The 13,289-nt window shown below is 37.4% G+C and overlaps 1 long non-coding RNA gene across 1 annotated transcript; it reads right to left on the reverse strand.

Moving 5' to 3' along the window:
- Positions 1 to 5,650: 5,650 nt before the first annotated feature.
- Positions 5,651 to 7,880, reverse strand: LOC125237952. Its single transcript, XR_007178396.1, has 2 exons — positions 7,678 to 7,880; positions 5,651 to 5,696 (listed from the first exon to the last, which is right to left on the reverse strand). It is a non-coding gene; the product is annotated as an uncharacterized LOC125237952 (long non-coding RNA).
- Positions 7,881 to 13,289: the final 5,409 nt, after the last annotated feature.

The following is a 13,289-nucleotide window of genomic DNA, read 5'->3' on the forward strand; positions in this document are numbered from 1 at the left end:
AACCCTTATAGTTTCGTCATGTCCGTCTGTCCGTCTGTCCGTCTGTCCGTCTGTCCGTCTGTCACAGCCGATTTACTCGGAAACTATAAGTACTACAGTGATGAAATTTGATGGGAATATGTGTTGTATGAACCGCTACAAAATTATGACACTAAATAGTAAAAAAAAAGAATTGGGGGTGGGGCCCCCATACATGTAACTGAGGGATGAAAATTTTTTTTTTCGATGTACATACCCGTGTGGGGTATCAATGGAAAGGTCTTTTAAAATGATATAAAGTTTTCTAAAAAACATTTTTCTTAAAGTGAACGGTTTTTGAGATATCAGCTCTCAAAGTCGTAAAAAGTATGTCCCCCCCCCCCCTCTATTTTTATAACTACGGGGTATAAAATTCTAAAAAAAATAGAGGTGATGCATGCTAATTAACTCTTTCAACGATTTTTGGTTTGATCAAAGTATCTCTTATAGTTTTTGAGATAGGTTGATTTAACTGTAATTTTGGCAGGTGTATAAATTGACATAATAAGTTTATTATATTTGCTGCTACGGAACCCTTTGTGCGCGAGCCCGACTCGCACTTGGCCGGTTTTTTTTTTCCTTTAGGAGCAATTATTTCCGAAAATATTAGTATCATCAAAAAACGATCTTAGTAAACCCTTATTCATTTTTAAATACCTATCCAACAATATATGACACGTTGGAGTTGGACTGAAAAAAAATATCAGCCCCCACTTTACATGTAGGGGGGGTACCCTAATTAAACATTTTTTTCCATTTTTTATTTTTGCACTTTGTTGGCGTGATTGATATACATATTGGTACCAAATTTCAGCTTTCTAGTGCTAACGGTTACTGAGATTATCCGCGGACGGACGGACGGACGGACGGACGGACGGACGGACGGACGGACAGACAGACATGGCGAAACTATAAGGGTTCCTAGTTGACTACGGAACCCTAAAAAGCACTGTTGCTTGTAAAAAGCCGTCCAGACTTATTCCATATGAGATCGGAGTATTTCTCAAGCCAAAGAACCCAATACCTTCTATACCAACCTCGGTGCAACCTGGATATATATATAAGAAGAATGCGTACAACATGTGCATAGTTATTTATAATAGTCTTCCCGATACTATTAAGACACTAAATGCTCTAGAGTATAAGAAGAAAGTCACCAGTTTTCTTCTAGAACACTGTTTTTACAGCGTGAAAGAATATTTAGAATATGATAGTTGATAGAATTAGAATAATTAAAATAAAAATATTAAGCATGTATTACGTTGTGAATTTTTTTTATTATGAATTATGTTGTTAAAATGAATTTGATTTTTAAATTATAGCTATATTTAGTATAGGTATAATATAGTATTTTTATGTGAAATATTTTGCATGTCGTTTTGTGCGACTGAATACTGTACACCATCCTACATAATAACATCTGTGTATTCTAGAAATAAGTATTCTTGCAAATAAACGATTTATCTTATCAAGTACATGCTGGCGGCCGCGAGTTCGCGGCCTAATCAGGGGTGACGCGCGTGTTCAGATAGACATTATGAATAAAATAGCACAATCTTACGAGTACAGAGATCTAATTACTATTTATTAAGCCCCACAGAAAAGTTCAATAAGGCTTGTGTGTTGGGATTGGGACTTAAACAAAAATATTATGTAAATACTGTATTATACATTGAAAGTATATCTGAGTACTAATTCGTTTTAATCCATAGGCAACTCTATAGTCCGACGGGTCGCACGTGCGGCTGGTTTCTTTGTAAAAAAATTGTAGGCATTTAAAAAGGCAGCATTTCGTGAACATCAAAGCAGTGGGCCTTCTGTACTTGTACTATTATATATTCTGTGGTAGCGTCAACGTTTGTCATTTTGGCTAGGCCGGCTGTTATTCGTCGTGGCTCGATATTGCGTGACAAAGGATGAAAGTTCAATTAAGCGAGCATGAGGGCTTTTACAAGCACCATCTATCGGAAATGGCAATACAATATCATTTTGAAGAGAACATCCGGAATGCAATATAATTTTGAAAGTATCATCCAGTCTAGTGATTGCAAAGAGGGTTGATTTTCAAGCTGGGCAGCTGATTTTAAATACTTACTTTTTTATTATTATTATAAATGGGCTTACTCTTGGCCACAGACTAGCCAAAACAAAGACGTGGCCTACGATGGAGTGAGCTCGCCCAGAAGATGCCTGTTCACTCTTGATTTGAAGGTTGCCGGGTTATATGAGCTCGGAAATATAGCCGCCGGCAAGGAATTCCACTCCTCGGCAATACGCAAGAAAAGAAGAAGCAAAGCGCTTCGTGCGAATTCGCGGAATATCTATACCAAAGTAAGGATGGTAACCGGCCGTGCGTCTAAGTGCGGAATCGAACCCGGGTCTTCAGCTTACGCGGCTAACATCTTTAAAAAAATAAGTATTAAAATTTGCAATCCGTGTTTGATTAGGTGTACAGTCAGCCAAGAAAGTGGTTTACCACTTTTCGACTCTATGTTAAACACATAAGGACGAAAAGTGGTAAACCGCTTTTTTGGTTGACTGTACCTAAATATAACACTTTAAGTTCTCGCGCTTTGTACACATATTTAAAGTCACACACAGGTCGAACGCGATTAATTAACAAAAAAACCGGCCAAGAGCGTGTCGGGCCACGCTCAGTGTAGGGTTCCGTAGTTTTCCGTATTTTTCTCAAAAACTACTGAACCTATCAAGTTCAAAACAATTTTCCTAGAAAGTATTTACAAAGTTCTACTTTTGTGATTTTTTTCATATTTTTTAAACATATGGTTCAAAAGTTAGAGGGGGGGGACGCACTTTTTTTTCCTTTAGGGGCGATTATTTCCGAAAATGTTAATATTATCAAAAAACGATCTTAGTAAACCCTTATTCATTTTTGAATACCTATCCAACAATATATCACACGTTGGGGTTGGAATGAAAAAAAATATCAGCCCCCACTTTACATGTAGGGGGGGTACCCTAATAAAACATTTTTTTCCATTTTTTATTTTTGCACTTTGTTGGCGTGATTGATATACATATTGGTACCAAATTTCAGCTTTCTAGTGCTAACGGTTACTGAGATTATCCGCGGACGGACGGACGGACGGACGGACAGACAGACATGGCGAAACTATAAGGGTTCCTAGTTGACTACGGAACCCTAAAAAAGGTAAAAATAATGTTAATTAATCGCGTTCGACCTGTGTGTGACTTTAAATATGTGTACCTAAATATTTTTCAATTTACCAGTAATTGAAAAATGCAGGTTTCAGCCGGACAACGTCACATTAGTTATTTGTTTTACAAGAGGGCAAAGTTGTTGTTTAACCGCACGTGTCAAAGTTGAAACCCAAGCTAGCGGAAGATTCCAATATTCTCGCTGCGCTCGCGGTTCAAAAAGTGGAATTTTGAGCGTTGCGAGGGTTTCAAGGCACAAAAGTTTGTCGCCGAGTGAAACACAAAAATTTTCACTACACCAACACGAACAAAATACAGACTATGAAACATCAAACTAAAACAAATCAATCGATTTAACTATTCAATATTTATGATTCAAAAACATGTACTTACAGGTAATTTTTACCAGCCAGCTCAAGATTTCAAGTTAAAAATTGTATGAAATTACTTTGCACTAAGGATAAAATCCAATTTTGCTACCTGTTTTCGAATAGCAAAGTAAGCCTTTACCGGTGGGTGTGGTGAAAAATGTTTATTGAAATAACAGACTTAATGAATCTTATTTATATCGATATATTTTCATTACTTTTTCAATAACATCTGCCAGCGCACGCTTATTTACCTTCTCGCTCCTCGCAATATACATAGGCACTTGAAACAGATCCACGTTCTGTACTTTTCTAGGCTTTTTCTTCTTTCTCACCTTTATCTCTATCAAATTACAATACGGACACTTCACCGGTTGTAGCTCCATGTATCTTCGTTTGGGCGTTGGTTGAATGCACTGTTTTTTCTCAAAATCATAGGTCCACTGAGTAGGGCACAGGTAAGTATCTATCATGCCTTCGCTGTCCACGAAATTTTTGGCGGCAAATTGAAATTGGGATATGAAAGTTGAGACAGAACTTGGTTTACGCTGATTGACGAACTGACGTCTAGTCAGACTACTTATTAAAGGTGTTAGTATGGTTTCCTGACATTTTCCGTCTTTCATATTGTATTGGTAGCCGATGGGACACAAAGCCGATGCTGGGACGACGAGATATAACAGTAAAATTTGAAGCTCCATCTGTAATGAGATTTTAAATTTAAATTTGTTTGTTGAAACGAAATTTGCATGTTGTAATAAGATACCTAAGGTGAAATACCCCATAATGGACGGTGATGCCATTATGGACAAAAAAACACAAATCCTTAAAAATAAGTATCTAAAATTAGTTTCTAAAAACTGACGGCTATGTACCATAAACTAGAGTTGTAGAGCTGTTTCATTTTGAAGTTTCAATTAATTCGGTTATTTCTGAAGGATTTGGCGACAAGATAAAATTCATCAGTTTACTGAAAAAAATATCAAGACGAATTCTTAGTAATGTTGCTAAGAGAGTTGAGTTCATGTAAAAAATAATAAAAAAATAATACTCGGTGTAAACTTGAATGCGTTTTACTTACTGCATTAGGCATGAGATAAGGTATAAAACATACTAGTTTGTTGCTCCAAAGATATAAAGAAATGGCGTTATTTTGCGAGTGTCCATTACTGGAACCGAAAAACTGCCTACCTCCTATGATGGACAAGGAACAATTTACAAAACCAAAATTTACAAGAAACAATCCTATGTTAAAATAACTCAAACTAATTGCATTTATGGTATGTAATATTGACTCATTGAGTATCAGTTGGCTTTAAAAGTAAAATTTTAAACTTATTTCACTGTCCATAATGGGGGATCCATTACTGGAGAACTGCCGTCCATAATTGGAGAAAAAACACCTATTTTTAATTTGTTAACTATGAAGAAACCAATAGGAGTATCCATACTGCAATACGCTTGAAATGTAAAAGAAGGATTGGACATTCAAGATTTAACACGCTTAGCGGTAGAATTTTTACATTTATGAGTGAAATATCAAAAAGAGGCGAAAATTTTTCTTAAACTGTCCATGATTGGGTCCGTTACCTTACTGTAATTTTTTGCTTTGCGAAGTCTGGTGAAGTTAGTCTAGCGTCCCGCGACTTTTCCACTTACGCTACAATAAGCGGGACGTAAGTTTTTGAAGTTTTAGAATAAGTACGTTACTCGGTAGCGTCAGTGCGTTCTCACATTATATCCGATCCGATATCGGATGTCGGACTGATATACCATACATTACAGGCGCCATCTTGGATTTTTTTATAGATCGGATAATGTGAAAACGGACTTAACGTCACAGAAAACTTTAATTGAAATTTTCGTTTCTAGTAAGTACAGTCGACTACAAAGAGATGTATCCACTTATTATCGTACAATGCAATAAAGCGAAAAAGTGGATACATCTCTTTGTAGTCGACTGTACCTAGTCCCTTGCATTTTATATGCCATTTAACTATCCGGTTTCGAAGAATCAAGAAAGACTTTACCAGTTCGTGTGGTGAAAATTGTATTTACAGAATTTTTCGGATTTGATTCGTTTCCCTTAAATGACGTCTTTATAATCCTTCATCAAGATTGTCTCTCCGTCTAAAATATGAAATGAACATACTAAGCAAACAGCGGTAAAGAGCGGTACCTTACTACGATTTTTGACGGTCACGGACGGATTTATGGCGTTGCCAAGCTTGACTTTATTTTAGTAATGGGTTCCGTAAGAAAAAGGTTTAAAATACACATACATAAAGTCACACTGGCGTTTCCAGCCAAAATCGTGTCCAAATAACCTTTTCCCCTCACTAGCTCGGAAACACGTGTTTTGTCCTTTAATACCAGCGGGTAAAAACGCATTTTATCCACTAAGTGGGTAAAGTAATTTGACCTTGAATAAAGTCAAATTAACTGCTTTAAAATTGATAAAAGTAGATGAATCCAGTAATAAAGATGATTTACCACCTGTGGAACTACTGGAAGCAGTGATAAACGCATTTTTTGCGTTGTAGTTTCCTCGCTATAGTGAGGGGAAAAGTTTTGTGTTACACTCGGGTGCAAATGTATTTTACTTCTCGTGTGTTAAAAAACTCGCAAGTTCAGGATTCTATTCTCGAATTCAACTATAGAATCCTTTCACTTGCTCGTTTTTTAATTCCACATTCGGCGTTAAAATACAACTTTGCCCCCTTGTATAACAAATAACTATTGTTTCTAAGAGAGTTGGATAATATTGGTTAGTAGCGGATCTACGAAGATACTATATTTCCAATTTAAAATTTCCCTTCAAACTAGAAAAGCACTTTGTTGGCAAGACGAAGCTCATTTTTCTCAATTTCAGAGCGTCTAGGTATCTAAGTTGGTATTTTATACGAAACATTTTATATATAACTAGCTTGTGCCTGCGGCTTCGCTCGCGTTAAATTCGATAATCGCGGATTGCTCTATACAAACTTCCACCCCCCATTTTAGGGAAATGGAGGGTTAGAAAGAGACAGAAAGTAGCCTGCGTCACTCTCCATCCCTTCAACTATCTCCACTAAAAAAATCACGCCAATTCGTCGCTCCGATTTGCCGTGAAAGACAGACACACACACCTTGTCTGCTTTCTCATCCATACTAATATTATAAATGGGAAAGTGTGTGTGTTTGTTTGTCGTGATTTTTTAAGTGGAGATAGTTGAAGGGCTGGAGTGACATAGGCTACTTTCTGTCTCTTTCTGACACCCCACTTACCTAAAATGGGGGTTGGAATTTTGTATGGAGTATGCCGAATTTAACGCGAGCGAAGCCGTGGGAAAAAACTAGTTTAAGTATAATATTAGTAGGTATGGATAAAGCGGGCAGACATGTCTGTCAAAATATTATCAGCCCGTGGGCTTACTTACGTAGTACACTATTAAGCCTTAAATGCATAGCGATGTATATATTATGCATCATGCATTTTGGACTCTATTGACAGCGTGTCAAAATTCAAGTTTGAATAGAAATATTTGTCAAGGTCATGCATTTAAGGGTTACAGTGGTGTCATAAAGAAACTACTGATGTTTTAAATATCTGGGGAAGCAATTTCTTTTCAAAGAATTTGAAAAGTGCTGGTAGTCGAGTGGGTATAACGCCCGACTTTTACTCCGGAGATCGCGGGTTCCAATCCTGGCTCGTATCAATGAGTGTTCGGAACTTACGTACGAAATATCATTTTATATTTACCACTAGCTTTTCGGTGAAGAAAACAATGTGAGGAAACTTGCACCTGTCAAGGAATTCAAAAGGCAATGGTGTACCTACGTATGTGAAGTCCCCAATCCGCATTGGGCTTGCGCGGGGATCATAGCCTGAGCCCCGTCATGCATGATTTTTTTTAAAGTCCCCCACTAAACGCCATGGGGTTAAGTTATGTTTGATGAGCAATGTAGATACATACCCCCGTATCTAAATATTCAACGGTTCAATAAAATTGAAATGAAGAAATAATAACAGGAAAAAAAACCAAATGATTCTGCAATGAAACTTGGTAGGTATACAGTTATACACACAGTTGTTTTGTTCCAGTATTTGGTCTAATAAAACTTTACCCACCATTTCTCAAAGCAAGCGAACCTTTGTAAAATATCATTTACTTTTCATATTTGCGCTGCAGAAATATTCAACGTTTTGAAGCGAGTTTATTTTCCACGGTTTTTTATCACCTAACACCAGAAAACATTGGAAAAGGATACGTTTGCTTTATAACTTTTTAACGATCTGCCTCTGATTGGAAAACGCAATGAATTTGTAATCACTGCTGTACGCGAGACGGGGAAAAATAAAGAGAACGTATACTCGGTGCTAATGAGGAACCCGAATAATTTAAACTAAGTACGCATTTCTAAGATCAAAACAAAGAAAAAAATATATATAAAAATTAGAAAAGTCAAAAAAATAATTTTGGATGTATTTTCAGAAAAAAATTAAATTAATAAAAATTAAAAAATAATACTTTCAATTTGTACAGGTTCACGATGTTCATAAACATTCCAAATTTCAAAGCGATCGCATAAGTAGTTCTCGAGATATTTAGTGACAGACAGACAGACAGACAGACAGACAGACGGACAGAGCGGCACCGGGTTCCTTTTTTTTACCTTTTTGGTACAGAACCCTAAAAATGGCACTTAAAATCCGTTTTAACGATTTTTTTTTCTATAGTGGGCGGTAAAGGCTGATATGATGATGATGATGATATTCTAAAAACCTCATTTTTGAAAAAAATTACTTCTCACTTTTTGATATCTATCAATGAGGATAGTAGACTATTCTCCATAATCACATCAACAAGTTTTTCAACCTCCTTCCTTCGTGGAATCTTTATAAGTAAAAGTAGGTTTTGTAGACTATAGGTGCAGCAACGCTGATTTAAATTGACTTATTTTTTATCGTACGTGTGATGACTTTGAGAGCATGTCTTTTTTTTTGCCAATAAAAAATTTTTGACTGTTTTAAGGAATTTTAGGTCAAGTGTACTCAGAATCACGAGTACTTTCAATCTCACTGGGAGACAAAAAGTGTCCCAGAATTTCCATACATTTTTGTTACTTCCCTATTTTGTAACCCCATACAACATGTACGGAAAATGGTAACAAAATAAGAAAAAAATCGTATGGGACAATTTTTTAACTACTAGGATAGAAAAATCTAGTAATTCTGAGTAGAAAGAAATAGCATATTTTTTTTCAAAAATATCACACTTCAAAAAAGTGGCAAAAAAAAGAGAAATGAGTAGTGAAAGCACAAAACTAGCAGTCCATATTCCTTTACCTGTCTCTGTCACTCGTGAGCTCAGTATCAAACGAATTCACTCTGATTTTTAAATAAATAACGAAATTGTTTTGTTTTCGTGGCTCAAGTTTATTACTTTTATTATTTATTTATTAGTCCGTCTCTGGTCTCTGGTGATGAATTTTCATGTTTTAATTATAACGAATGATTGACGAAATCTCTAATTTTGTTTTATTAACCCTTAATTGGACAGTGTTCGCTGTGCCGAACATACATTTCCAAAAAATCTACTGGACACATTTTCATCTTTGTTAATTTTTCTTTTGACTCTAATTGTAGCTTTGTTTGTTTTTAATTGGTAGAAAATTAATTCATTACCGTCACAATATTCGTATGTCAGCAGTGCACGCAAAATCGCGACAAGACGGCAACCGCGAAGTATCATCAAGTTATTTATGACATTATATTAGATTTTTATGGTGTCACATTAATAAAAACGACATTTATGGGTTACCAATGAGGTAATGAATCGAACTAAAGAGTTTCTAGTTTAGTGTAAGCCTTAATTTAGCGTCAGTGACACTTAAAAACTCATGTTCGGGGTGCCGAACACTGCCATCTTCACAGTGAAATAGTAGGTTTGTTGCATGTTCGGTGTGGCGAACACCGCCAGCTACGCAGTGTTTGAGTTCCAGTCTTACATGTTCGTTGTGACGAACATTGCCAACTATTCAGTGGACCTTATACCAAAATATTTATTTCGCAAAAGAGCACAAATGTAAATTACATTATTCTTACATCTAAATACATTAAATTAACAGTTATCTCTAACCTAATTACGCACATCCCGATGCAGTACCTACCCGTGCTCCTGCCGCGTTACCGTGTTGAAACGTGATGAGATAACCTTTGCATCAGGAAGGTCCTACAGCGAGGATTCAGACCCCTCTTCCTCATGAGTCTTCCCACTTCCCCAAAAATACCTTGGCCTCCGTACACCAGAACCCGCGCTGTAAGGCATCCATGCCCAAGGTTCGCTTCACACAAAGTGGCGTGCACTTTTTGCCCACAATATGTAATGTCAACAAGTCCAATGGGCCTGGTGGTATACCAGCTATTGTGCTGAAAACCTGTTCTTCTAACCTAAACCTGGTTTTAACGCGCCTATCTTCGCTTTCATACTGCTCAGGTAAATGGCCGTCATCCTGGAAGACTGATTGAGTCTATCCAATCGCAAAGAAGGGTGTGATCGCACAAACCCTGCACACTATCGGCCCATTGAGGCCCAGATGAGAGAACCCCTCTTCTCTCCAAGGTAATGAAGTAAGTGGTTAATAACCAGCTCTTAGCGTACCTGAAGAGCACCAGCTTATAGTGACAAGCAATACGGCTTCCGCCATAGTCGTGGCGCTGGTGATCTTCTGGTATAGTTGACTCATAGTTGGGCCACCGCCATTGAGAACAAGGGAGAAGCTCTGGCAACTGCCAAAAACTGATCAAAAACCTAGGCTAGTTAGCCTGGATATCGCTACCAGGTTTTTGATAGAGTTTAACATAAAACGCATCTTCCCAAGCTCCCCTCGTACGGGCTCCCAGAAGGGCTTTGCACGTGGGTCGCCAGCTTTTTACCTGGGCGAAGCGTTTCAGTTTTCATCGACGATCAAAGCTCAGAAATCCAGCGGATTAACGGAGGGGTACCCCAAGGATCTATCCTATCACCGAACCTGTTCATCCTTCATATCAATGATGTGCTAGTAACTAGCAATATCTATTATTATGCGGATGACAGCACAGGCGATAGCCAGTACATAGGTAGTGCAAATGCCTATCGTGAACAGGTTACGGAATGCAGAATGCAACTTGTGTCTCAAATCGAGGCCTCTCTTGAGCAGGTATCCGAGTGGGGTAAACATGATCTCGTCGAGTTGAACCCCAGTAAGAATTTTTGCATATTTTCCGCATATAAAACCACATTTGACATAACATAGCCCCTAAATTCTAGGACATTCCCTTACCGTCTCCAAGAGTATACTGGGATATTTGGTGTCAACATTACGAAGGAGGTCTAGTTTCGGGGTCACAAAGTACACAAAGGGCACACAAAGTGTAAACAATACTTTTATGTTCATTTTCTTTGAATAAATTTGTATGTTTCTTAAAATTTACATAGTAGATTACTTCGCACTTTTTATTCTTGATTAGCTGGCAGTGTTCGCCACACCGAACATAATTTTCCTGAAAAACTGAAAGATTATGATTTTTTTCATTATTTTTTCGGGGCTCCTTATGACCCACAAAAATAGTATTCAACCCAAAAAAACGGCATTTTTGATATTTCTATGTCTGCCAAATTAAGGGTTAAGGCTTTGATGTGGTTTAATGGTTATTACATTGTGTCTGCCCGGTTAGTGCTTTGTAATTAAATAAAATAATTGTTTAAGGTCAATGTGGCAGACAGTCATTTAATATTCTAGATTTTGTAGATTCAAAATAAAATAAGAGCTAGCTAGTGTATAAATTGTATAATTATTGTAGGTAATTTGATTTCATCTAAGCGACGACCATTGACGTTGAGTTGAGTTGCCCAGGGTGGCTAGCCGAATGGCACAATCGCTCACGAAACGCTCACGAAACGATGCGCTAGTAGATATCTATCTCTATCGCGCTTGCGTATTGGCGCGACAGAGCCAGCGGCGTATCGCTTTCGTTTGGCGTCGGAGAAATGCCATTCGGCTACGGGGCCTGGTGTCGTAGCTGAATGGCATTTCTGCGACGCGAAACGAAAACGAAACGCCGCGAAAGGTAGTCTGGCTCTGTCGCGCCAATACGCAAGAGCGATAGAGATAGATACCTACGACCGTTTCGTTTCGTGAGCGTTTATGCCAATCGGCTGCGTAGGTACCCAGGTTGCCCTGTCTACACTTTTAACTATATAAAATGTACAAATAATTTTGTACATTTTTTAAATTTATTTCAACTTTTTTGCACAAAAGAAAAAAAGCTGGCGTTCTCTACCAGTCAACCTTCGGGCAAAGCAGAAAAGATTGTAGGCATTTTCGGGTAGTTCCAACAGTTTGTTGGTTAACCAACCAACCGACGACCGGTCTGGCGTAGTTGGTAGTGACTCTGCCTGCTAAGCCGCGGTCCTGGGTTCGAATCCCGGTAAGGGCATTTATTTGTGTGATGAGCACAGCTATTTGTTCCTGAGTAATGGATGTTTTCTATGTATATGTCGCAGGGAAATGGCCAAAACAGAGATTTGATCAAATCTCTAAGGGATTTGATCAAATCACGCAGGATGTCAAAATGGCGAATCCATTTCATCATTTCTCTAGAAAATTTCAGTCATTTGACTAAATCCCTGACTCTGTTTAGTGAGATCACAAAATCGGCCAATAGACACGCCAAGTTTTGTCATTTCACTAGATTTGTTTAGGGATTTTATAAAATCCCTGAACCGCGACAGTGAGTTGACGAAAGGAACTCAATAAGTCAACTAGTTTTAACATTTCCCTAAACAAATTTAGGGAAATAATAAACTCTCAACTGGTGATTTGATCAAATGTCTGAACTGGTTTCGTGAAATGACACAGCCAAGAATCTAATATATCCAATTAGATTTATTAGACTCTTGCCTTTGTCACTTGATTTGATTGAATCCTTAACTAGATTAGTGAAATGGTAAAATTGAACCTGTTTTTAAGAGTATTTGGTTTTCTATAAATAAGAAAAAAAAAATAGAATAAGAGAAGAAACAAAGCTAAAAATGTTTCATTTTTAATTATTTTCATATTTATTAAAACATTTTGTCTTTTCACTGAACTTGTTTAGGGAAATGATAAAACTAGTTAACTTTTTAAGCTCGTTTCGTCAACTTACTGACGTGGTTCAGGGATTTTATCAAATCCCTAAACAAATCTAGTGAAATAACAAAACGTGGCGTGTCTATTGGTCGATTTTGTGATTTCACTAAACAGAGTCAGGGATTTGATTTAGTGAAATAACTGAAACTTTCTAGAGAAATGATAAAATGGATTCGCCATTTTGACATCCTGCGTGATTTGATCATATCCCTTAGTGATTTGATGAAATCTCTGTTTTGGACATTTCCCTGCGACATATGTCAGGTCCTAATTTATTAGATGCCATTGAACTACTATGTACTACGTACTAGAAATGACAACTCGAACATATTCTGTGCGCCGACCGGCAGCGGCGGCAGCGCGAGGCGCATGCGCGTGAAGCGAACCGTGTCATAGAGTAAGACTTGACCACCTAGACGCGACACTTTTAGTGTAGACCTTTGTTTTATACTTTGTGTGTGAAATACTAAGTAGTTTATTTTTAGCACTATTGTACATTGTGTTATATTTAATTTCTACTCAGTGAAATAAAAATAAGTAATTGTTTTTTTCATAAATTTTAATTTCCTT

The sequence above is a fragment of the Leguminivora glycinivorella genome, chromosome 22 (genome assembly GCF_023078275.1).
Source record: "Leguminivora glycinivorella isolate SPB_JAAS2020 chromosome 22, LegGlyc_1.1, whole genome shotgun sequence".
NCBI lineage: Eukaryota > Metazoa > Arthropoda > Insecta > Lepidoptera > Tortricidae > Leguminivora > Leguminivora glycinivorella.